Source organism: Meles meles, chromosome 16 (assembly GCF_922984935.1).
Source record: "Meles meles chromosome 16, mMelMel3.1 paternal haplotype, whole genome shotgun sequence".
NCBI classification, from domain to species: Eukaryota; Metazoa; Chordata; class Mammalia; order Carnivora; family Mustelidae; genus Meles; species Meles meles.
Genome location: NC_060081.1, coordinates 4,252,679 through 4,277,436, shown reverse-complemented (window position 1 = coordinate 4,277,436; position 24,758 = coordinate 4,252,679).

The following is a 24,758-nucleotide window of genomic DNA, read 5'->3' as shown; positions in this document are numbered from 1 at the left end:
TGCCCCGAGGCGCAGCCTCGCCAGAGCGGCGTCATTCCAGGAAGCCACTTCATCGGCATGCGACCTCGTCGGAGAGTGACCTGATCCGGAGCGGCCTCTTCATCTTCAGGTACGGACTTCGTCCAGTGTGTAGCCTCATCTAGAGTGGCCTCGTCTGGGGTGAAGCCTCATCTGGAGTGGACTCGTCCAGAGCGGCCTCGTCCACAGTGGCATCTTCTGGGTAGCGGCCTTGTCAATCTGGTGTCATGGGGAGCAGATTCGGTGTCGTCAGGGTTGTCGTCCTCAACATCCACGCTTCTTTGTGATTGGGAGCGGTGTTGTTGTCATTGTCGCTAGTCATAAGTAATGGCCCCAAACTGCTGGTTTTTTTTTTTTTTTTCGATGTTTGGCATGAAATAAAGCTTTGCTTGATTTTCGCTTTGTGTAGTCTAGTAACATTAATTAAGGAACCTTACACTCCAAAACTTTCCTCTGGGGACAGATGACTGCAAACTTCACCTAGGGATCCATTGAGGTCCTAGGGGCATGTCAGTTTCCATCTTCTGACTCAGGGCCATGACGTGGGTGTCTGCCTGGAGGTAGGTGTCTCGCTTGTGTCAGACTGTGCTTCTATGTCCAGAGTGGCCATAGAAATTGGGTGGGCTCAGGGGCCTTGCAATTGTTTCCCAATCTGGAAGTTTTGTGCAAATGTGATGGGCAGAGTTTCCTTTGGGAGGGCAGGCAGAGTCCTGTGCTGTGGCTCCAGAGGTCCTATCCTGGACAGCCTGTCAGCCAGGGCTTTGGGGACAACAGTATGCAAATACATACTCAGGATAGGGTGTGGGGCAACGTGGTGGCAGGCCCGATATGCAGGCCTTGGGGGCAGTGCCTCGTTATCTGAAATTAGGGTGATGGGGAGCAGGAGCGCAGGCTTTTATGTCTGGGGTGTGTGTCTCGGTTTGCATAGGATGGATGGGTGGCCTCATTGGTCCATGGGAGATTCTGCCTCAGTGGGGATTTGGCACGGCTCCCAAGGTTTGGTGTCTTTCTGAATGAAGGGAAGAGAGCTTTTTTCCTTCTCAGGGGTCCTGCCATAGCAAGGATTCCAGAGTCAGCTTCTGGGTCCAGGCACCTGAAGAAGCCGACCGAGGGTGAGGATTTGGGCCTAGGGGCATGGCAGGACCGATATGCGGGCTCCTGGTCCAGCTACCAAGGGGGCTTCTCTGTAAGCAGGCTCAGGCTGATGGTTACAATGCCGGTTTTTTGCCCATGGCAGACCTCCTGTATGGGTGTGGTCTCAAGGGCCATACAGCTGGCTGCCATCCTGAGGGTTTGACCCCCATCTCCACAGCAAACATTTCTGGCCATGGGGAAGAAGGAGTGATCTTTTCTGATTGAGGTTCCCCAATAGGCTGTGATTTGAGCTATGGTCAGGGCACAGATGCCTGAACGCAGAGGTTGGGTGTAGATGACAGCCTGGGGCCATGGCCCATCCCACCTGCAGGTGATGGTGCACGCTACCTGGGGGATGACTGCAGGTTGGGTCTCAGGCTGTGTCACACAGAGCATTAGTGCACAGTGCGACCTGGATGTTGTGGTTCTGACTAGGACCATCCAGGTTGTTCCTCACATGGTGACTCTTGGCAGACCCATAGGGCCCTACTTCTTTCTGAAAGGCAGGCAGTAGGATGCGTTGTGGCTCCACAATTCCCAATCTGGTGGGATTTCAGGCCAGATGGGTGAGGATGGAAGTCTGAACTCAGAAGCGCTGGTTCAGTTCAGTGCCGAGCACATGGCAGTTCCATTGTACAGCATCTGACTCGAGATCTGCAGCACCTGAGTCAGGGCGAGTGTCGGATCATTGCTCACACTGGAGTTTGTGTCCATGATGCCAGATGAATATAGGGGTGGCCTCATGAAGCTGTGGAGGTTTTCCCAGGCTGGGCTTTTGAGCTGCTCCAAACAGCAAGCTTTCTTCTGTGGAACAGGGGGAGTCCGTTTTAATGGCTCCCCGATCCCCCATATGGAAAGACATGGTGCAGAGCTCACCTCAGAGATTTCTGGAAAGCCAAGCTCAGCTTATCCTTTCAGTCCAGGCACAAGACAGTTTCGATCTGGTGGCTCTGCGGCAAGTGCCCTGGTGCTGAGTTGACTGGGAACTTCATGTTGATGGGGCAAAATGCTGGCTTGTGTCCAGGGAGACCTTAGAATGTGGCAGGGGCTCAGGCGGCATGCAGGATTCTCCACCCATGAGGGCAGAACGTAGCGAACAGGAGTCAGGTGGCCTTCTAGGGACAGGAGGTGTTCTTTTTTGTGACTCAGGGACCAAGTGTTGGACCATATGTAGTATTCCAGAACCTGCTTCTGGGAACAGATGCCTGCAAATCTCAGTTATCCATTGTGGTCCTAGGGGCATGTCAGTTTAAATCTTCTGACTCAGGGCCATTGACCTGGGTGTATGTCTGGAGGTAGGTGTCTGGCATGTGTCAGACTGTGCATTTCTGTCCAGAGAGGCCAACGAAATTGGGTGCACTCAGGGGCCTTGCAGGAGTCTCCCAATCTGGAGGGTTTGTGCAAATGTGACAGGCAGAGTTTCCTTCCGGAGGGCAGGCAGAGTCCTGTGTCGTGGCTCCCAAGGCCCCATCGTGGAGGGGTTATCGGCCAGGGCTTTGGGGACAAAAGTCTGCAAACACAAATTCGGGTTAGGGTGGGGGCGAGGTGATGTTGGGCCGATCTGCGGACCGTGAGGGCAGTGCCCCGGGATCGGAAATTAGGGCGACAGTGAGGCGGGAGTGCAGCCTTTTCTGTCTGGGTTGTGTGTCTCAGTTGGCCACAGAATGGAGGGATGGCCTCATGGGTCCATGGGAGATTCTGCCTCTGGGAGGATTTGGCACAGCTCCCAAGGCTTTGTTGTCTTTCTGGATGAAGGGAAGAGAGCTGTTTTCTGTCTCAGGGGTCCCTCTATAGCAGGGATTCAAGAGTCAGCTTCTGGTTCCAGGTGCTTGGAGAAACCGACCAAGGGTTAGGATTTGGGCCAAGGGACATGGCAGGCCCGATATGTGGGCTCCTGGTGCAGCTAGCGAGGGGGCTTGTATTGAAAGCAGGCTCAACTTAATGGTCACAATGCCTGTTTGTGCCCAGTGCGGAGCTTCTGGGTGGACGTGGTATCATTTGCCCTGCACCTGGCTCCCACTCTGAATGTTTGATCTCCATCCCCACAGCAAGCATTTCTGGCCGTGGGGAAGGAGGCGTGTTCTTTGGGGTGGAGGTTCCCCGATAGGTCGGGATAGGAGTTATCATCTGGGTACAATGCCTGAATACCCAAGTTGGGTTGAAATGACAGCCTGGGGACATGGCCCATCCCACTTGCAGGAGATGGTGCCCGCTACCTACCTGTGGGTCTGACTGGAGGTCGGTGCTCAGGCTGTGTCAAACAGAGCATTAGTGCACGGTGTGGCCTGGATATTAGGGTTCCATCTAGGGCTGTGCAGATTGATCCTCACCTGGGGTTTCTGGGCAGACTCATAAGACCCTTCATCTTTCCAGAGGGCAGTCAGAAGGCTGCGTTTTGTGGCTGCAGAATTCCCAGTCTGGAGGGCTGGTGGGCGAGAAGGGTGAGGACGAAAGTCTGAATGCACAGGCACCTGTTCAGTTCAACGCCAAGCACATGGCCGTTACAATGTGCAGCGTCTGATTGGAGATCCTCAGCACCTGAGTCAGGGAGAGTGTCGGATGTTCGCTCACGCTGGAGTTTTGTTCATGATGTTCAATGAGTGGAGGGGTGGCCTCATGTGGCCATGGAGGTCTTCCCAGGCTGGGACTTGTGAGCTACTCTGAACAGGAAGCTTTTCTTCTGTGGGACAGGGGGAGTACATATTGATGGTTCCATGGTCCCACATCTGGAAAGACATGGTAGCAGAGCTCACCGCATAGATGTCTGGAAAGTCCAGCTCAGCTTATACTATCATCCCAGGAACAAGGCCATTTCGATCTGGTGGCTCTGCGTCAAGTGCCCTGGGTGCTGTGTTCACAGGGAGCCTCGTGCTGATTGGTCACCATGCTGGCTTGCGTCCAGGGAGACCTTAGAATGTGGTGGGGGCTCAGGCACCCTGCAGCATTCTCCTCCTCTGAGGGTTGGACGCAGCTCCCAAGAGAGAGTTTGCCTTCTGGGGACAGGAAGTGTTCTGTTTTGTGGCTCAGGGATAAAGTGTTGGACCATATGTAGGTATTCCAGAGTTTGCCTCTGGGGACAGATGTCTGCAAACCTAACCTAGGGTTCTATTGAGGTCCTAAGTTTATGTCAGGTTCCATCTTCTGACTCAGGGCAATTGACCTGGGTGTCTGCTGCAGGTAGGTGTCTGGCCTCTCTCCAAAGTCGCCTTTTTTCTCAGTGTTCCCGCCATAGCAGGGACTCCAGAGTCAGCTTCTGGGTCCAGGTGCCTAAAGAACACGACCGAGGTTGAGGATTTGGGCCTAGGGGCATGTCAGGCCCAATATGCAGGCTCATGATCCAGATAGCGAGGGGGCTGGCTTGAAAGTGGTCTCAGGTTAGGGTCACAATGCCTGTTTGTGGCCAGGGCAGCCCTCCTGGTTTGGCGTGGTCTCATGGGCCATGCAGCTTGCTCCCTCTCTGAGGGTTAGACCCCCATCCCCACAGCTAGCTTTTCCAGTTGTGGGGAAGGAGGAGTGCTCTTTGATGCTTGAGGTTCCCCCATAGGCTGGGATTTGAGCTATGGTCTGGGCACAGACGCCTGAATACCCAGGTTGGGTAGAGATGAAAGACTCTGGCCTTGGTATGTCCCACCTGCAGGATATGGGGCCGGATACCCAGTGGCTGATCGGAGGTCAGGGCTCAGGCCGTATCAGATAGAGCATTAGTGCACATGGCGGCCTAGGACATTGGGGTACCGCCGTGGTCCATGCAGGTTGATCTTCACGTGGGGATTCTGGGCAGGCCACTGGGCCCTTCTTCTTTCTGTGGGGCAGGCATAAGACTGGGTTGGGGCTTTCGAATGAACAATCTGGAGGCCTGGAGGGCCAGGAATGTGAGACGGAATTCTGAACGCACAAGTGCCAGTTCCATTCAGTGCCGAACACCTGGCATTTGCAATGTGCAACGTCTGACTTGAGATCTCCAGCACCTGAGTCAGGACACGAGTCAGATGGTCACCCATCACGCTGGAGTTTGTGTCCATGATGGCCGACGAATGGAGGGGTGTCCTCATGAGGCCTTGGAGGTCTTCCCAGGCTGGGGTTTGTGAGATGCTCTGAAAAGCAAGCTTTCCTTCTGCGGGACAGAAGGAATCCGTTTTGATGGCACCAAGGTCCCCCATAGGGAAAGACGTCACAGCAGAAGTCACCACATGGATGCCTGGAAAGCCCAGCTCCGCTTAATCTTCCAGGTCAGGACAAGGCCGTTTGATCTGGTGGCTCTGCGGCAATGTGCCCAGGAGGCTGAGGTGACAGGGAGCCTCATTCTGATTGGTCACAATGCTGGCTGGTGTCCAGGGAGACTTTAGAATGTGGCAGGGGCTCAGGCGCCATGCAGGATTCTCCTCCTCTGAAGGTTGAGACACAGCTCCCAAGAGCCAGGTTGCCTTCTGGGACAGGAGGTGTTCTGGTTTGTGGATCAGGGATCAAGTATTGGACCATATGTATGTATTCCCAGAATTTGCCTCTGGAGGCAGATGCCTGCAAACCTAAGCTAGGGTTCTGTTGAAGTCCTAGGGGTATGTCAGTTTTCATCTTCTGACTCAGGCCTATTGCCCTAGACATCTGTCTGGATGTAGGTGTCTGGCGTGTGTCCAAATGCGCCTTTTTTCCAAGGCAGCCAACGAATTTGGGATGGGCTCAGTGGCATTGCAGGTGTCTCCCAATCTGGAGGGTTTGTGCGAATGTGTCGGGCAGAGTTTCCTTGGTTGGACATTCAGAATCCTGCGCTGTGCCTCCAGAGGCCCCATCCTGGAGGGCCTTTGGCCAGGGTTTTGGGGACAATGTCTTCAAGCACAAACTCGGGATAGTTTTCTGGCGAGGTGATGGCAGGCCTGATCTAGGGAACATGAGGGCAGTGCCACGGGATTTGTAATGAGGGCGATGCTGAGGCAGGAGTGCAGGCTTTTCTCTCTGGGTTGTGTCTCAGTTGCCCACGGGATGGATCAGTAGCCTCATGGGGCCATGGGAGATTCTGCCTCTGTGAGCATTCTGCCTGGCTCCCAAGGGTTTGGTGTCTTTCAGGGGGAAGTGAAGAATGCTGCTTTCTGTCTCAGGGGTTCCATCATAGCAAGGATTCCAGAGTCGGCTTCTGGGTCCAGGCGCCTGAAGAAGCCGACTGAGGGTGAGGATTTGGGTCTAGAGTCATGTCAGGCCCGATATGCGGGTACCTAGTCCAGCTAGCGAGGGGGCTGGCTTGAAAGCGGTCTCAGGTTGAAGGTCACAATGCCTGTTTGTGGCCAGGGCAGCCCTCCTGGGTTGGTGTGGTCTCATGGGCCATGCAGCTGGCTCCCCCTCTGAGGGTTAGATCCCCATCCCCACAGTAAGCTTTTCCCGTCGTGGGGAGGAGGAGTGCTCTTTGATGCTTGAGGTTCCCCCATAGGCGGGATTTGAGCTATTTTCTGGGCACAGACGCCTGAATACCCAGGTTGGGTAGAGATGACACTCTCTGGTCTTGGTACATCCCACTTGCAGGATATGGGGCCTGCTTCCTGGGGGGCTGATGGGACATGTGTCTCATGCTGTGTCAGGCAGAGCATTAGTGCAGAGTGCGGCCTAGGATATTGGGGTACCGTCGCAGGTCGTGCAGGTTGTTTTCCACATTGCGATTCTGGGCAGATCCCTAGGGCCCTTCTTCTTTCTGCACGGCATACAGAAGTCTGCGTTGTGGCTCCAGAATTCCCAATTTGGAGGGTTTGTGGTCCACGATGGTGAGAACGGAAATCTTAAAGCACATGGGCCGGTTAAGTTCAGTGCCAAATGCATGGCAGTTCCAATGATCAGTGTCTGACTCAAGATCTCCAGCACCTGCAACAGGGTGAGTGTCAGATGGTCCCTCACACTGGAGTTTGTGCCCATCATGGCCAATGAATGGAAGGGTGGCCTCATTAGGCCATGGAAATTATCCTAGGCTTGGGTTTGTGAGCTCCTCCGAAGAGCAAGCTTTCCTTCTGCGTGCCAGGGGGTGTGTTTTTTAATGGCTCCTGGGATCCCCATATGGAAATTCTTGCTACCTGAGCTCTCCGCATGGATGCCAGGAAAGTGCAGTTCAGCTTACCCTTGAATCCGAGGCACAAGGCAGTTTCCATCTGGTCACTCTGCGGCGAAGTGCCCAGGGGACTGAGTTAACAGGGAGCCTCATGCTGATGGGTCACAGTGCTGGCTTGTGTCCAGTGAGACCTGGTCATGTGCCAGGGTCTCATGTGCAATGCAGAATTCTCCTACCCTGAGAGTTGGACGCAGCTCCCAAAAGCCAGGTTGCCTTCTGCGTCGGGAGGTTTACTGTTTTGTGGCTCAGGGAAGAAGTGTTGACCATATGTTGGTACTCCAGAACCTGCCTCTGGAGACAAATGCCGGCAAACCTCAGTTAGTGTTCTGTTGAGGTCCTAGGGGCATGTCACGATCCATCTTCTGACTCACGGCCATTGACCTGGTTGTCTGCCTGGAGGTAGGTGTCTTGCATGTGTCCAAATGCTCATTTTTCTCCAGAGCGGCCAATGAAATTGGGGTGGGCTCAGGGGCCTTACAGGTGTCCCCCAATCTGGAGGATTTGTGCAACTGTGTCCGGCCGAGTTTCCTTTGGGAAGGCAGGCAGAGTCCTGCGCTATGGTTCCAGAGGCCCCATCCTGGAGTGCCTGTCAGCCAGGGCTTTGGGTACAAGTGTCTGCAAACACAAACTCGGGATTGGGTTAGGGGTGAGGTGATGGCAAGCCCGAAATGCCAAACATAAGTGCAGTGCCTCGGGATTTGAAATTAGGGTGATGGGGAGGCGGGATCGCAACCCTTTCTGTCTCTGTTTTGAGTGTCAGTTGTCCACGGAATATAGTGGTGGCCTCATAGAGCCTTGGGAGATTCTGCCTCTGTGGGGATTCTGCCCGGGTCCCAAGTGTTTGGCGTCTTTAGGGTGAAGGGAAGAGCGCTGTTATCTGTATCAGAGGTCCCGCCATATCAGGGATTCAAGAGATGGCTCCTGGTTCTGTACACCTGGAGAACCCGACCGAGGGTGAGGATGAGCCTAGAGACATAGCAGGCCCGATATGCGGGCTCCTGGTACAGCCTGAGAGGGGATTATTTGAAAGTGGGCTCAGACTGAGGGTGACAATGCCTGTTTGTGCCCAGGGAGGACCACCTGGGTGGGCGTTGTCTCATGGGCCATGCAGCTGGCTCCTACTCTGTGGTTTTGACCCTCAACTCACAGCAAGCTTTTCCTGCATGGTGAAGGAGGAGTGCACTTTTGTGCTTGAGGATCCCACATAGGCTGGGATTTGAGCTAAAGTCTGGGCACAGATGCCTGAATACCCAGGGTGGGTAGATGACAGCCTCGAGCCATGGCCAGTCCCACCCGCAGTATATGGGGCCTCTTACCTCAGTGGGTGACGGAGGTCAGGGCTCAGTCTGTGTCAGAAACAGCATTAGTGGACAGGGTGGCCTAGGATATTGAGGTGCGGTCTAGGGTCGTGCAGTTTGATCCTAAGGTGGGGATACGGGGAAGATCAATAGGGCCCTTCTTCTTTCTGCAGGGCAGGCAGCAGGGTGCGTTGTGGCTCCAGAACTCCAAATATGGATTGATTTTTGCGCAGGAGGGAGAGGATGGAAGTCTGAATGCACAAGCGCCGGTTCAGTTCCTGGCCGAGCGCATGGCAGTTCCAATGAGCAGGGTCTGACTCGAGATCTCCAGCATCTGAGTCAGGGCGAGTGTCAGATGATCGCTCATGCTGGAGTTTGTGTGCAAGAGGCCATGGAAGTTATCCCAGCCTGGGGCTTGTGAGCTGCTCGCATCAGGAAGATTTCCTTCTGTGGGACAGGGGGATTCGGTTTTGTTGGCTCCAGGTGCCCCATATGGAATGACTTGGTAGCAGAGCTCTCCACATGGATGCCTTGAAAGCCCAGCAATGCTTAACCTTGCAGCCCATGCACAAGGAAGTTTCAATTTCGTGGCTCTGGGGTGAAGTGCCCAGGGGACTGAGCTGACGAGTAGCCTCATGCTGATGAATCACAATGCTGGCTTGTGTCCAGGGAGACCTTGGAATGTGGCGGGGGCTCAGGCACCATGCAGGATTCTCCTCCTCTGATGGTTGGATGCAGCTCCCAAGAGCCAGATTGTCTTCTGGGGACAGGAGGTGTTCTCTTTTGTGGCTCAGGGACCAAGTGTTGACCATATGTAGGTACTCCAGAACCTGCCTCTGGGGACAGATGCTGGCAAACCTCAGCTACGGTTCCATAGATGTCCTAGGGGTATTTAAGGTTCCATCTTCTGACTCAGGGCCATTGACCTGGGTGTCTGCCTGGAGGTTGGTGCCTGGCATGTGTCAGAATGTGCATTTCTGTCCAGATCGACCAATGAAAAGGGTGTACTCAGGGCCCCTGCAGGTTTCTCCCAATCTGGAGGGTTTGTGCAACTGTGTTGGGCAGAGTTTCCTTCGTGAGGGCAGGCAGAGTCCTGGGCTGTGGCTCCAGAGGCCCCATCCTGGAGGGCCTTTGGCCAGGGCTTTGGGTACAAAAGTCTGCAAACACAAACTCGGGTTAGGGTTTGGGGTGAGGTGATTGTAGGTCCGATATGCAGACCATGAGGGCAGTGCCTCGGTATCTGAAATTAGTTCGATGGGGAGGCAGGAGGACAGGCTTTTCTCTCTGGGTTGTGTGTCTCGGTTCGCCACCCATTGGAGGAGTGGCCTCATGAGTTCATGTTAGATTCTGCCTCTGTGGGGATTTTGCATGGCTCCCAAGGTTTCGGTGTCTTTCTAGATGAAGGGAAGAGAGCTGATTTCTGTCCAAGAGCTCCCACCATAGCAGGGATTTCAGAGTTTGCTTCTGGGTCCAGGAGCCTGGAGAAACTGACCCAGGGTGAGGATTTGGGCCTAGGGCCATGGCAGGCACGATATGCGGGCTCCTGTTCCCGCTAGCGTGGGGGCTTGTTTGAAAAGCCTCAGACTGATGTTCACAATACCTGGTTATTTCCAGTGTCCGCCATATGGATATACCTGGTGGCAATGCTAACCACATAGATGTCTGGAAATATAAATTCAGCTTATCTTTTCATCCCATGAACAAGGCAGTTTCGATCTGGTGGCTCTGGGGCAGGTGCCCGGGGACTGAGTTGACAGGGAGTCTCATGAGGATGGGACACAATGCTGACTTGTGTCCAGGGAGAGCTTAGAATGTGGTGGGGCCTCAGGCACCATGCAGGATTCTCCTTCCCTGAGGGTTGGATGCAGCTCCCAAGAACCAGGTTGCCCTCTGTGGGCAGGAAGTGTTCTTTTTTATGGCTCAGGGACCAAGTGTTGGACCATGTCTGCCTCTGGGGACAGATGCCTGAAACCTTAGGTAGGCTTAATTTGAGGCCCGAGTGGCATGTCAGTTTCCATGTCTGACTCAGGGCCATTGATCTGGGTGTGTGCCTGGAGGTAGGTGTCTCGCATGTGTCCGACTCCGCATTCCTGTCCAGAGCAGTCAAGGAAATTGGGTGGGCTCAGGGGCCTTGCAGGTATCTCCCAATCTGGAGGGTTTCTGCAACTGTGACGGGCAGTGTTTCCTTTGAGAGGGCAGGCAGAGGCCTGCACTGTGGCTCCAGAGGCCCCAACTTGGAGGGCCTTTCGGCCAGGGGTTTGGGGACAGAAGTCTGGAAACACAAACTCGGTTTAGGGTGATGGGCGAGGTGATGGCAGCCTGATCTGCAGACTGTGAGGTCAGCGCCTCGGGATCTTAAATTTGGGCGACAGGGAGGCAGGAGTGCAGGCTTTTCTGTCTGGGATGTGTGTCTCAGTTGGGAATGGAATGGAGCAGTGGCCTCGTGTGTCCATTGAAGATTCTGCCTCTGTGGGGATTTTGCATGGCTCCCAAGGTTTTGGTGTCTTTCTGGATGAAGGAAAGATAGCTGTTTTAGTCTCAGGGGTCCCGCCATAGCAGGGATTCCAGAGTCAGCTTCTGGGTCCAGGCACCTGGAGAACCCGACCGAGGGTGAGAATTTGGGCCTAAGGGCATGTCAGGCACGATATGCAGGCTCCTGGTCCAGCTAGCGAGAGGGCTTGTTTGAAAGCAGTCTCAGGCTGATGGTCACAATGCCTGGTTGTGCCCAGGGAGGATCTCCTTTGTAGGCGTGGTCTCATGGGCCATGCAGCTGGCTGCAAATCTGCGGGTTTGACTCCTATCCCCACAGCAATCTTTTCCCATAGTGGGGCAGGAAGAGTGCTCTTTGATGCTTGAGGTTCCCCCATAGGCCGGGATTTGAGATATGGCCTGGGCACAGACACCCGAATACCCAAATTGCATAGAGATGGCAGTCTCTGGCCTTGGCATGTCCCAACTGCAGGATATGGCGCCTGCTACCTGTGGGACTGATGGGAGTTCGGGGCTCAGGCTGTGTCAGATAGAGTATTAGTTCACAGGGTGGCCTAGGACATTGGGGTGCTGTCGAGGTCTGTGGAGGTTGATCCTCGTGTGGGGATTCTGGGAATTACCCTAGGGCCCTCCTTCTTTCTGGAGGGCTAGAAGACTGCGTTGCATCTCCCCAATGAAAAGTCTGGAGGACTGGTGCACCAGGAGGGTGAGGACGGAATTCTGAACGCACCATTGCCGTTTCCATTCAATGTCGAGCTCATGGCTTTTCCAAAGTGCAGCATCTGACTCGAGATCTCCAGCACCTGAGTCAGGGCATGTGTCAGATGGTCACTCACATTGGAGTTTGTGTCCATGATGGCCAACGAGTGGAAGAGTAGCCTCATGATGCCATGGAGGTCTTCCCAGGCTTGGGCTTGTGAGCTGATCTGAACAGCAAGCTTTCCTTCTGCGGGACAGGGGGAGTCCATTTGCATGGCACCAGGGTCCCCCATATGGACAGACGTCATAGCAGAAGTCACCGCATGGATGCCTGGAAAGCCCAGCTCAGCTTACACTTCCAGCCCAGGAACAAGGCCGCCTGATCTGGTGGCTCTGGGGCAAGGTGCCCAGGGGCCTGAGGTGAAAGGGTGCCTCATTCTGATGGGTCACAATGTTGGCTTGTGTCATAGGAGACCTTAGAATGTTGTGGGGGCTCAGGCGCCATGCAGATTTCAAGTCCCCTGTTAGTTGGACGCAGCTCCCTAGAGCCACGTTGCCTTCTGGGTACAGTAGGTGTTCTGTTTTGTGGGTCAGGATCAAATGTTGGACCATATGTAGGTATTCCAGAGTTTGACTCTGGAGGAAAATGCCTGCAAACCTAAGGTAGGGTTCCATTGAAGTTCTAGGTGTATGTCAGGTTCCATCTTCTGACTCAGGTCCATTGACCTGAGTGTCTGCCTGGAGGCATGTGTCTGGCTTGTGTCCAAATGTGCCTTTCTTCCAAGGTGGCCAATGAATTTGGGGTGGGCTCAGGAGCATTGACGGTGTCTCCAATCAGGAAGGATGTGTAAATGTGACGGGCAGAGTTTCCTACAGGTGGGGAGGAAGCGTACTGCACTGTGGCTATAGAGACACCATCATGGAGGGCTTGTTGGCCAGGGCTTTGGGGACAAAAGTCTGCAAAAACAAACTCAGGATAGGGTTAGAGGCGTGGTGATGGTAGGCCCGATCTGCTGACCATGAGGGCCGTTCCACGTTATCTGAAATGAGGGCGATGGGGAGGTGGGAGCGCAAGCTTTTCTGTCTGGGTTCTGTGTCTCAGTTGGCCACGGAAAATAGCAGTAGCCTCGGTTGGACATGGGGCATTCTGCCTCTGTGTGGATTCTGTCCAGCTCCCAAGGTTTTGGTGTCTTTCGAGGGGAAGGGAAGAGTGCTGTTTTCCGTCTCATCCCGCTATAGCAGGGATTCCAGAGTTGGCTTCTGGGTCCATGAGCCTGGAGAACCGATTGGAGGGTGAGGATTTGGGCCTAGGGGCATATCAGACCCGTTAAAGGGGCTCCTTGTCCAGCTAGTCAGGCAGCATTCAAGGTGCTCCGAACTGCAAGCTTTCTTTCTGCCGAACAAGGGGAGTCCATTTGGATGGCACCAGGATCCCCCTATGAAATGACGTCATAGCAGAAGTCACTGCATGGATACCTGGAAAGCCCAGCTCCGCTAACCCTTCCCTCCTATGAACAATGTCGTTTCGGTCTGGTGGCTCTTGGGCCAAGTGCACAGGAGGCTGAGGTGAAAGGGAGCCTCATTCTCATAGGTCACAATGGTGGCTTGTTTCAAGGGAGACCTTAGAATGTGGCGGGGGCTCAGGAGCCATGCAGGATTCTCTCCTGTTATGGTTGGATGCAGCTCCCAAGAGCCGGCTTGCCTTCTGGGGACAGGAGGTCTTCTGTTTTGTGTCTCAGGGATGAAGATTTGGACCATATGTAGGTATTCCAGAGTTAGCCTCTGGAGACAGATTCCTGAAAACCTAAGCTAAGGTTGCGATGCCATCCTAGGGGTATGTCAGGTTCCATCTTCTGCCTCAGGGCCATTAGCCTGGGTGTCTGCCTGGAGGTAGGTGTCTGGCCTGTGTCCAAATGCACATTTTTAACAAGGTGGCCAATGAACTTGGGGTGGGCTCAGGGGCATTACAGGTGTATCCCAGTCTGGAGAGTTTATGCAAATATGAAAGGCAGAGTTTCCTTCAGGTTGACAGGCAGAGTCCTGCGCTGTGGCTTTAGTGGCCCCATCCTAGAGGGACTGTTGGCCAGGGCTTTGGGGACAAAATTCTGCAATCACCAACTCAGGATAGGGTTAGGGGCGAGGTGACGGTGGGCCCAATCTGCGGACTGTGAGGGTAGTGCCAAGGGATCTAAAATGAGGATGATGGGGAGGATGGAGCACAGGCTTTTCTCTCTTGTTTGTGTCTCTTGCTTGGCCATGGAATGGAGCGGGAGCCTCATGGGGCCACTGGAGGGTCTGTTCTCTGAGGATCCAGCCTGGCTCTCAAGGGGTTGGTATCTTTTAGAGGAAGAGAAGAATGCTGTTTTCCATCTCTGGGGTCCCGCCATAGAGGGATTCCAGAGTCTGCTTCTGCGTCCAGGCACAGCCCCGACTGAGGGTGTGGATTTATGCCAGGGGCATGTCAGGCATGATATGCGGGCTCCTGGTCCAGCTAGCCGGGGACTGGCTTGAAAACAGGCTCAGGGTGAGGGTCATAATTCCCGTTTGTGGTTGGGGTGGGCATCCTGGGTGGGCGTGGTCTCATGTGCCAAGCAGCTGGCTCCCATTCCGAGGGTTTGACCACCATCCTCACAGCAAGATTTTCCATTGTCGGGAAGAAGGAGTAGTCTATGATGCTTGAGGTACCCCCATAGGCCAGGTTTTGAGATATGGTCTAGGCACAGAGCCCTGAATACCCAGGTTGCATAGAGATGGCAATCTCTGGCCTTGGCACGTCCGAACTGCAGGATATGGGGCCCGCTACCTGGGGGGTTGATGAGAGGTCGGGGTTCAGGCTGTGTCAGACAGAGCATTTGTTCACAGGGCAGCCTTGGACATTGGGGTGTTGTCGAGGTCAGTGCAGGTTGATCCTCTTCGTAGGGATTCTGTGCAGACCCCCAGGTCCCTTCTCCTTTCTGGAGGGCATGCAGAACACTGTGTTGTGGCTTCTCAAAGAGCAATCTGGAGGGCTGGTGGTCCAGGAGATTGAAGACCGAATTCTGAACGCACAAGTGCCATTTCCGTTCAGTACCGAGCACATGGCATTTCCAATGTGCATTGTCTGACTCGAGATCTCCAGCACCTGAGTCAGAGCACATATCAGATGGTCGCTCATGATGGAGTGTGTGTCCATGATGGCTCTCGAGTGGAGGAGTGGCCTCATGAGGCCATGGAGGTCTTCCCAGGCTGGCGCTTGTGAGCTGATCCGAACAGCAAGCTTTCCTTCTGTGGAACGGGGGGAGTCTGTTTGGATGGCACCAGTGTCCCCCATATGGAAATACGTCGTAGCAGAAGTCACTGCATGGATGCCTGGAAAGCCCAGCTCTGCTTACTGTTCCAGCCCAGGATCAAGGCCATTTGGATCTGTTGGCTCTGGGGCAAAGTGCCCAGGGGGCTGAGGTGACAGGGAACCTCATTCTGATGGGGCACAAGGCTGGCTTTTGTCCAGGTAGACCGTAGAATGTGGCTTGGGCTCAGGCGCCATGCAGGATTCTCCTTCCCTGAAGGTTGGACGTAGCTCACAACATCCAGGTTGCTTTCTGGGGATAGGAGGTGTTCTGTTTTGTGACTCAGGGATCAAGTGTTGGACCATATGTAGGTATTCCAGAGTTTGCCTCTGGAGGCAGTTGCCTGCAAAGCTAAGCTAGGGTCTACGGAGGTCCTAGGGGTCCATCAGTATCCATCTTCTGACTCAGGGCCATTGACCTGGCTGTCTGCCTGGAGGTAGGTGTCTGGTACATGTCCGAATGTGCCTTTTTTCCAAGGCAGCCAATGAATATGGGATGGGTTCAGGGGCATTTGCAATATGACAGGCAGAGTTTTGTTCAGGTGTGCAGGCAGAGTCCTGCGCTGAGTCTCCAGAGGCCCCATCCTGGAGGGCCTGTTGGCCAGGGTTTGGGGACAAAAGTCTGCAAACACAAACTCAATGTAGGGTTCTGGGCAAGGTGATGGCAGGACCGATCTGTGGACCCTGAGGACAGTGCCAAGGGATCTGAAATGAGGGCGACAGGGAGGCGGGAGCAGAGGCTTTTCTGTCTGGGTTGTGTATCTCGGTTGGCCACGTAATGTAGCAATAGTCTCATGGGGCCATGAGAAATTCTGCCTCTGTGAGGATTCTGCCCATTTCCAAGGGTTTGTTGTCCTTCAGGGGGAAGGGTAAAGTGCTTGTATCCGTCTAGGGGATCCTGCCATAGCAAGATTTCCAGAGTCGGCTTCTAGGTCCAAGCACCTACAGAACCCAACCGAGATTGAGAATTTGGGACTAGGGGCATGTCACGCCCAATATGCGGGCACCTGGTCTAGATAGCAAGGGGGCTGGTTTGATAGCGGGCTTAGGCTGAGTGTCACAATGCCTGTTTGTGGCCAGTGAAGCCCTCTTGGGTGGGGGTGGTCTCATGGGCTATGCAGTGCCTCCCACTCTGAGGGTTAGACCCCCATCCCCTCACCAAACTTCCCCGTCATGGGGAAGGAAAAGTGCTCTTTTACACTTGAGGTTACTCCATAGACTGGGATATGAGTTATGGTCTGGGCACAGATGCCTGAATAACTTGGTTGTGTAGAGATGACATCCTCTGGACTTGTCACAAAGCACCTTCAGGATTTGGGGCCTGCTACCTGGGGGAATGATGGGAGGTCGGGGTTCAGGCTGTCCAGACAGAGCATTAGTCCTCAGGGCGGCCTAGGACATTGGAGGGCGGTCAAGGTCTGTGCGGTTTGATCCTCACGTGGGGATTATGGGCAGACCCCTAGGGCCCTTCTTCTTTTTGGATGGGAGGCAGAAGACGACATTGTGGCTCCTGAATGAACAATCTGGAGGGCTCTTGGATCAAGAGGGTGAAGACGGAATTCTGAATGCACAAGTGTCAGTTCTGTTCAGTGACGAGAACATGGTATTTCCAATGTGCACGGTCTGACTCGAAATCTCCAGCACCTGAGTCAGGGCATGTCTAAGATGGTTGCTCACGCTGGAGTTTGTGTCCATGATGACTAATGAGTGGAAGGGTGGCTTCCTTAGGCCATGCAAGTCCTCCAAGTCTGGGGCTTCTGAGCTTCTCCGAACAGCAAGCTTTCCTTCTACGGGACAGGGGCAGTCCATTTGGATGGCACCATGGTCCCCCATATGGAAGGATGTCACCGTTGCAGAAGTCACCGCATGGATGACTAGAAAGCCCAGCTCTGCTTACCCTTCCCATCCAGAAACAAGGCTGTTTTGATCTGATTGCTCTTCGGCAAAGTTCACAGGGTGCTGAGGTGACATGGAGCCACATTCTGATGGGTCACAAAGATGACTTGTGTGAGGAGACCTTAGAATGTGGCAGCAGTTTAGGCGCCATGCAGGATTCTCCTCACCTGATGGCTGGACGCAGGTCCCCAGAGCCAGCATGACTTCTGGATACAAGAGGTGTTCTGTTTTGTGGCTCAGGGATCAAGTGTTGGACGATATGTAGGTAATCCAGGGTTTGCCTCTGGAGGCAGATGCCTGCAAAGTGAAGCTAGGGTTTGGTTGAGGTCCTAGGGGTCAGTCAGGTTCCATATTCTGACTCAGTGCCATTGACATGGGTGTCTGCCTGGAGGTAGGTGTCTGGCCTGTGTCCAAATGCGCCTTTTTTCAAGGCGGCCAATGAATTTGCAGTGGGCACATGGACATTACAGGTGACTCCCAATCTGGAGGGTTTTTGCAAATTTGACCGCTAGAGTTTCCTTTGGGTGGGCAGGCAGAGTCCTGCACTGTGGTTCCAGAGGCTCCATTGTGGAGGTCCTATCAAACAGGGCTTCAGGGACAAAAGTCTTCAAACATAAATCATGGATGGGGTTCTGGGCAAAGTGATGGCAGGCCCGATCTGCAGACCATGAGGGCAGTGCCGCGAGATCTGAAATGAGGGTGACGGGGAGGTGGGAGTTCAGGCTCATCTGTCTGTGTTGTGTGTCTCGGTTGGCCACAGAATGGAGTGGTATCTGTTATGGTCTGTGATCAAAGGAACGAGACTGACACAAAGCGAAAATCATGCAAAGCTTTATTTCGCGCCACGCATCAGAAACCAAACTGACCGGTGGGTGCCCGATCCCCATGCTTGAGAAACCAAACTGACTGGTAGGTGACTGGACCCCATGCATTAGAAACCAAACTGACGGGTAGATGCACAAGCGCCATGCAGTAGGAACCAAACTGACCAATAGGTGCCAGGGCCCCATGCATTAGAAACTAAATTGACCGATAGGTGTCCGAGCCCCATGCATTAGAAACCAAACTGACCGATAGGTGCCCGAGCCTTGCTGGGGGCCACCGTCTCCCTGGCCTGGGGTCCTTCCTGGAGGCTCCCTGCCACATCCTCACTGTACCACAGGCCACTGCCAGCGAGGCCGCTCCTTGGACGAGGCCGCAGCCAATGAGTTTCCCAGCAATGGCAAGCATCAGCAATCCAATCAACCAGTCAGAGCCGTCTCTTACAAAGAGGTGATGATGACCAGGACACTGACCCCGATTACTTCCCTTACCCAATGACTCCCGCTACCCGACGACACCCACTACCCAACGACTCCCGCTTCCCGATAATGACACTCTGGCAGCGTTGTTCCCTGGCGAGGCCACTGCCCGGTGACACTCATGACGCATGGGCAGCGGTGCTCCCAGTGAGGCCACTCCCAATGATGGGGTTGCACCGCCGGCTCCTGAGAGGCTGGTCCGGTGGCGGCACTGCTCGAGGTGGTGAGGCCGCTCGCGGCAGCGCTGCTGCTGCTACTGTTGGTGCTGCTGCTGCTGCTGCTGCTGGTGCTGCTGTTGCTCGGGGCGGTAGAGCTGCTCGCGGTGGCGGCACTGCTGCTGCTGCTGCTGGTGCCACTGCTGCTCCAGGCGGCGGGCCCGCTTGCGGTGGCGCTGCTGCTGCTGCTGCTGCTATTGCTCGGGGTAGTAGGCCGCTCGCAGCGGTGCTGCTGCTGCTGCTGCTGCTGCTGCTACTGCTGCTGCTGCTGCCTGCTGCTACTTGAGAGGGCAAGGCTGATGAGGCTGCTAAGAATGACTTCCCTATGGTCTACTCTGACTCCTCCTGCTATCCCTCTCTGCAGCCTCACAGACCAGCTTTTATAGAGGTGGTTGAGCCCCGCCCACACACAGGTGGCCAATGGGATTGCAATACACAGAGAAAACTGCACAGTCATGCTAGGTCTGCCACACACAGAAAAAAACTGTTAGGTAACACAGAGGTGGCCAATTGAATTTCAATTTACCCTATTAGATATATGCGCTCCCCACTGATTGGATGTCTTCACCTGGCCTGACCCGCCCTTGTATCTAGACTTTGCTATTAAGTTCCTCTGGGTGGGGTGGGGTCAATCTAAGTTCACTACATAAACACAGAATGACTCCCTCTGGCCAACCAGGCCCTTACATTCCCCCCTTTTCTTTCGACATTAGTCAAATCCTTGACTTTTCAGCCAGTTCTATGTTCTCCAGTTGTAAGGGGTTATATTGAGCATGTAAGTCTAACATTTTTATCCCTCTAGTTTTCTTTTGTACAAATGACAGTTGTGCACAATCTGCTGATGAGTTAGCCATTTACTGCTTTGTATAACCTTTTCCAATTTTCCTAATTTCATTGATCTAATTTCCTACCTATACTTTACACAAACAGGTAATAATAGGAGCAACAATAAACTCACAGTTTTTTAGTCTTAGCTTTAGTCCATGGTCAGCGGGGTCTGTCGGCTGCACCTTCCTTCTCTGGGGAGTGTCCTCGTCCTTGGCTCGTTTGACATGACTCGCATGGATACAGGCCCTGATGCCTTCTACTTTTACTGCTATGGGGTTAGTCGGGATAGCAGTAAAAGGTCCCTTCCAGCAAGGGTCCAAGTTTCCCACTTGATAGCAATGTATCAAAACCAAGTCCTCAGGTTGGTAAGGATGTGGGTTCACCTTGGTCTCTGTCCCAGTGTGGGCAGTCATGATCCCTGAGTGGGCTTTTCTTTTTTTAAGACAGACTGTAATGCCTGCAGTGACTGGAGTACAGATTGATGAGTCATTTCTGCTAGAGCAACCTCTTGTAGTCGAGGACAGAGGAGTGAGGTCTCCCAAACATTATTTCAAATGGGGTCACCTTGCTTAAATAGGGTGTATATCATGCCCTGAGGAGGGCGAAAGGAAGGAGATTCACCCATCCACCTCCAGTCTCCAGAATTAATTTTGTCAAGGTCTCTTTAAGAGTCCGGTTCATTCTCTCTACTTGCCCGGAAGTCTGGGGCCGGTAGGCACAATGTAGTTTCCAATTAGTGCCCACGGCCTTGGCCAATGATGTGAGACTGAACTCACAAATGCAGGGCAATTGTCTGATCCAAACGCGAGAGGCAGTCCAAACCTAGGAATTATATTTCCTGCTTCAGTCTTAGCCCAGTCCCCTTCATAGTCCAATTTAACCCATTTTTGTAAATACTTTAAATCTTCTTCTGAATAATTCGGTTTTTCTGGTAGGGCTAGAGCCGGGACTGTAACTAGTTCTTGTACTGTTTCTCAAGCTGCTTTGTTTGCGGCTTGATCAGCTAATTGGTTTCCTTTTCTTTCTGCTGTTAATAGGCCACTTTCTCTATAAATAGCCCATGTATATGGAGAGTAGGAACGGCATGCTTGCTGTCCATATAGATGTTGGCGGTTTTAACTTTGGCCATCTGCAGCGCCTTAGTGAGTGCAATTAGTTCCGCTTTTTGTGCCGAAGTACTGTGTGTCAGGGCTGCTGTCCAGAGTAGCTGCTCAGAAGAAACCACCACAGTCTCCACATATCTCCTTCCATTGACCACGTAGCTACTCCCATCTGTGAAGAGAGTCATCTTGGCATCTGGGAGGGGAATGTCTCTGAGATCTGTCCTTATTCCTGAAACTTGGGTTAGGACCTCCCATAGTCATGTGGGTGGTCAGCCAGCTCCTCTGGCAGCAGTGTGGCTGAATTTAGCACCACTGGGGGCCGGAAGGTCACTGTTGGTTCATTGAGGAGGAGGGCCTGATACCTTGTCACTCAGGCATTTGTCATCCATCGGCCTGGTGGAATCCGGAGAAGGCCCTCAGTGGTGTGTGTGGTCGTCAAAATGATATTTTGACCCAAAGTCAATTTACTTGCATCCTTGAGATCTAAGATAGTATACACAGTTCTTTGGGGGCCCAGGAGGGAGAGTAGGGTATAGGGGTTAGGCACTGTCTAGTGAGTATCTTCAACCCGTTTATTAACTTCCTGCAAGTCCTGAGCAGGTCGGTACTCCCCAGTCACAATCTTTTGATGGGCAGCACAGGTGTGTTCGTTGGAGATTTGCAAAGAACTAGGATCCCATGCCCTCGGAGGTGGTTAATGTGTTTTTTGATCCCTTCCTTTACTTCTCTAGGAAGGGGGTACTACCATAGCCATCGCCTTTAATTCTACCACCACTGGAGGTTGTTTCTTGGCCAAGCCAGGGGGCTTCCCTTCTGCCCCAACCTCGGGAAACTCATCTTGTAGGATTTGGAGAAGGCTCCCCCCTTTTGTCTCCTCTGAATTTGAGACTGGCTTGTAAAGGAGGTGTTCAATAAGCACCTGTACAGTGGGTTGTCTCAAGGTTACAGTCATGTCTCCTTCCGAGAACTGTATGACAGCTCTTAACTTATGGAGGAGATCTCTTAACATCAAGTTATATGGGGCATTAGGGAGGACCAAAAATCGATGTTTAACTACTCCCGAGGCCAAATTTAAAGTCCTTTCTGTTGTCCATTTATGTCTCTCTGTGCCATTTGCTCATTGTACCCAGACTTCCTCTCCAGATGGTTTTGCTATCGGTTTAAGTAATGATGAAAATTGGACTCCCATGTCCACCAAAAAAATCAATGATTTCCCCTCCACTTCAATTTTTACTCTGGTTGTCATCATTGCTGTCATCCTTTGGGACACTCCCTGGCCCAGTGTCCTTTTCCTTACAGTAAGCTCACTGATCTGAATCTAAGTCTTCCCATCTGCCTTCTCTGTGCTTAGGCTTTTTCTTCCATTTGCTATCCCCTACCTATCTCATGTAATGTCAAAACCTTAACCAGTTTTTTTTGGTCTGTTTTTCATCCTCCTGTGCATTCCCGTTGTTAAACACCTTTTCTGCTATTCCCAATAACTGAATCAGATTCTTCCCTTCAAATCCTTTAATTTCCTGAAGTTTCATCCTTATAACTGGGGCTGACTAACTGGCAAAAGCAAGATGCACTGCCCCCCTGATTTTCGAGTGCCTCAGTGTCAATCGTGCTATACATTTTATAGGCTTCAATAAGCCTTTCTAGAAAAGCTCCTGGAGACTCCTTCTTGAGTCACCGTACTAATTCTGGTTTAGTCCAAGTGCAACTTTTACTTCTGGAAATTCAGATCCAGGATTTCAACATATCAAATACCTCTATTTATTCTGAAAGTCTCCCATATGAATTTCCTTTAAGGCGGAACTCATCCTACAGGAGAATTAAAACAATTACAAATGACAAAAAAAAAAAACTCAGAATAAATATGGTTACATATTAAATGATGACCCTTATCAAAACATTAAAACTTTAGGAAATGTATAGAACCTCTGGAGTAGTTACAGCATTTACCTAAATGTAACCCAAGGTTTATCATTGATTTAGCAGTACTTCCTGAGTAGCTTAACATATCAGGGAAAAGCTTTATGAGTCAAAAGGACCTCATTTACAATTCTGGGTGGGAAAAGAGAAAACCATTCATATTTTAGCCAACTGTGAACTGTTACAACAGAATTCTGTTAAGCACAAAACATTTTTACCAATAGATTTGAAAAGAACAAACCTAGTTCCAGCAACCAGCGCCCCAGCATTTTATCCAAGCAAAACTTCAAAGCCCCAAAACTACCAAAGACTCTGAAAGTTACTTTGTTACCCATTAAAACCCTGAGACAGATAATCAACCATCAGTTCAGTCATCTCTTTGCTAAGAGATTTCATGTTCCACCTGGGCCCATTCCACTTCAGATGCCATGCTTTCTCGCCAGCAATGGGGAGGGGCGAGGCAGTCCACATCGGGCCAGAGAAGGCAAGGAATTCCACGAAACAAAGGGAGTTTCAGCAGCTGCTTGGGAATATTCCTTAAAGTCTCTGTCCCCAGTTAGACTAACCCCAGTTGGCTCTCGTGATAGCCCTTAACACACCAAATGAATGAGGGAGGAGCCGCACATCTATTATGAGGAATGGAGGGATGAAAGTCAGAGTCCCATACTCTTCTTTTGCCCCATTAATTCAAACATAACAAACAACACAGCACATAACAAAAGACAAGACAAAGAAAACCACAGGCCCAGTGGTCCTGCCACCAGTGGGGATTTCCAAGGGGGATTCAAACCCCCTGACTGCCTAGGGGACTCGAACCCATGATGACTGCCTAGGGGGACTCGAACCCCCTGACTTCCTAGGGGGACTTGAACCCCCAATGACCGCCTAGGAGGACTTGAACCCCTGATGAACACCTAGGGGGACTCAAACCCACCTCGTTACCATTCAGGGGGACTCAAACCCCTGACCATCTAGGGGGACTCGAATCCCCCTACCACACAGGGGGACTCGAACCTCCCCCCCAATGATCTACCAGCAGAGGGATGGGGCATCCCCGCATCCACTCTAGCCCTTGAGATCATGGCCGCGTCCAGCTTCTCCCCAGTGGTCTATACCCTGGAACTCCAACCAGACAGACAGGCAAGATCCCAAAACCTCTGGAGGCATTTCCCATAAATTCTGATTCTGGCTCAGTTCTCGTTGTTTGATCCCAGACCAGCCCCCAGTGTTAGGGTTCGTGAACAAAGGAACGAGACTGACACAAAGCAAAAATCAAGCAAAGCTTTATTTTGCGCCATGCATCAGAAACCAAACTGACCGGTGGGTGCCCGAGCCCCATGCTTGAGAAACCAAACTGACCAGTAGGTGCCCGGGCCCCATGCATTAGAAACCAAACTGACGGGTAGATGCCCAAGCGCCATGCATTAGGAAGCAAACTGACCAATAGGTGTCTGGGCCCCATGCATTAGAAACCAAACTGACCAATAGGTGCCCGAGTCTTGCTGGTGGCCACTGCCTCCCTGGCCTGGGGTCCTTCCTGGAGGCTCCCTGCCACACCCTCACTGTACCACAGGCCGCTCCCAGCGAGGCCGCTCCTTGGACGAGGCCACAGCCAATGAGGCTCCCAGCAATGGCAAGCATCGGCAATCAAATCAATCAGTTGGGGCCGTCTCTTACAAAGAGGCGATGACGACCAGGACACCGACCCCAATTACTTCCCTTACCCAATGACTCCCGCTACCTGACAACTCCCACTACCTGACAACTCCCGCTTCCCAATAATGACACTCTGGCAGCGTTGCTCCCTGGCGAGGCCCCTGCGTGGCTGGCGAGGCCACTGCCCAGCGATGCTCATGACGCTCGGGCAGCGGTGCTCCCAGTGAGGCCACTCTTGATGACGAGGTTGCACTGCCGGTTCCTGAGAGGCTGGTCCCAGCAGCGGCACTGCTCCAGGTGGTGAGGCCGCTTGCGGCGGCGCTGCTGCTGCTGCTGGTGGTGCTACTGCTCTTCGGGGCGGCGGCAGCGCTGCTGCTGCTGCTGGTGCCGCTGCTGCTCGAGGAGGCTGGGCCACTCAGGTCGGCGCTGCTGCTGCTGCTGCTGCTGCTGTTGCTGGTGCTGCTGCTGCTGCTGCTGCTCGGGGTGGCAGGGCCACTCTCAGTGGTGCTGCTGCTGCTGCTGCTCGATGGGGTGACGCTGATGAGGCTGCTAAGAATGGCTTCCCTATGGGCTACTCTGACTCCTCCTGCTATCCCTCTCTGCAGCCTCACAGACCAGCTTTTATAGAGGTGGTTGAGCCTCGCCCACACACAGGTAGCCAATGGGATTGCAATACACAGAGAAAACTGCATAGTCATGCTAGGTCTGCCACACACAGAAAAAAACTGCTAGGTAACACAGAGGTGGCCAATTGAATTTCAATTTACCCTATTAGATATATGCGCTCCCCACT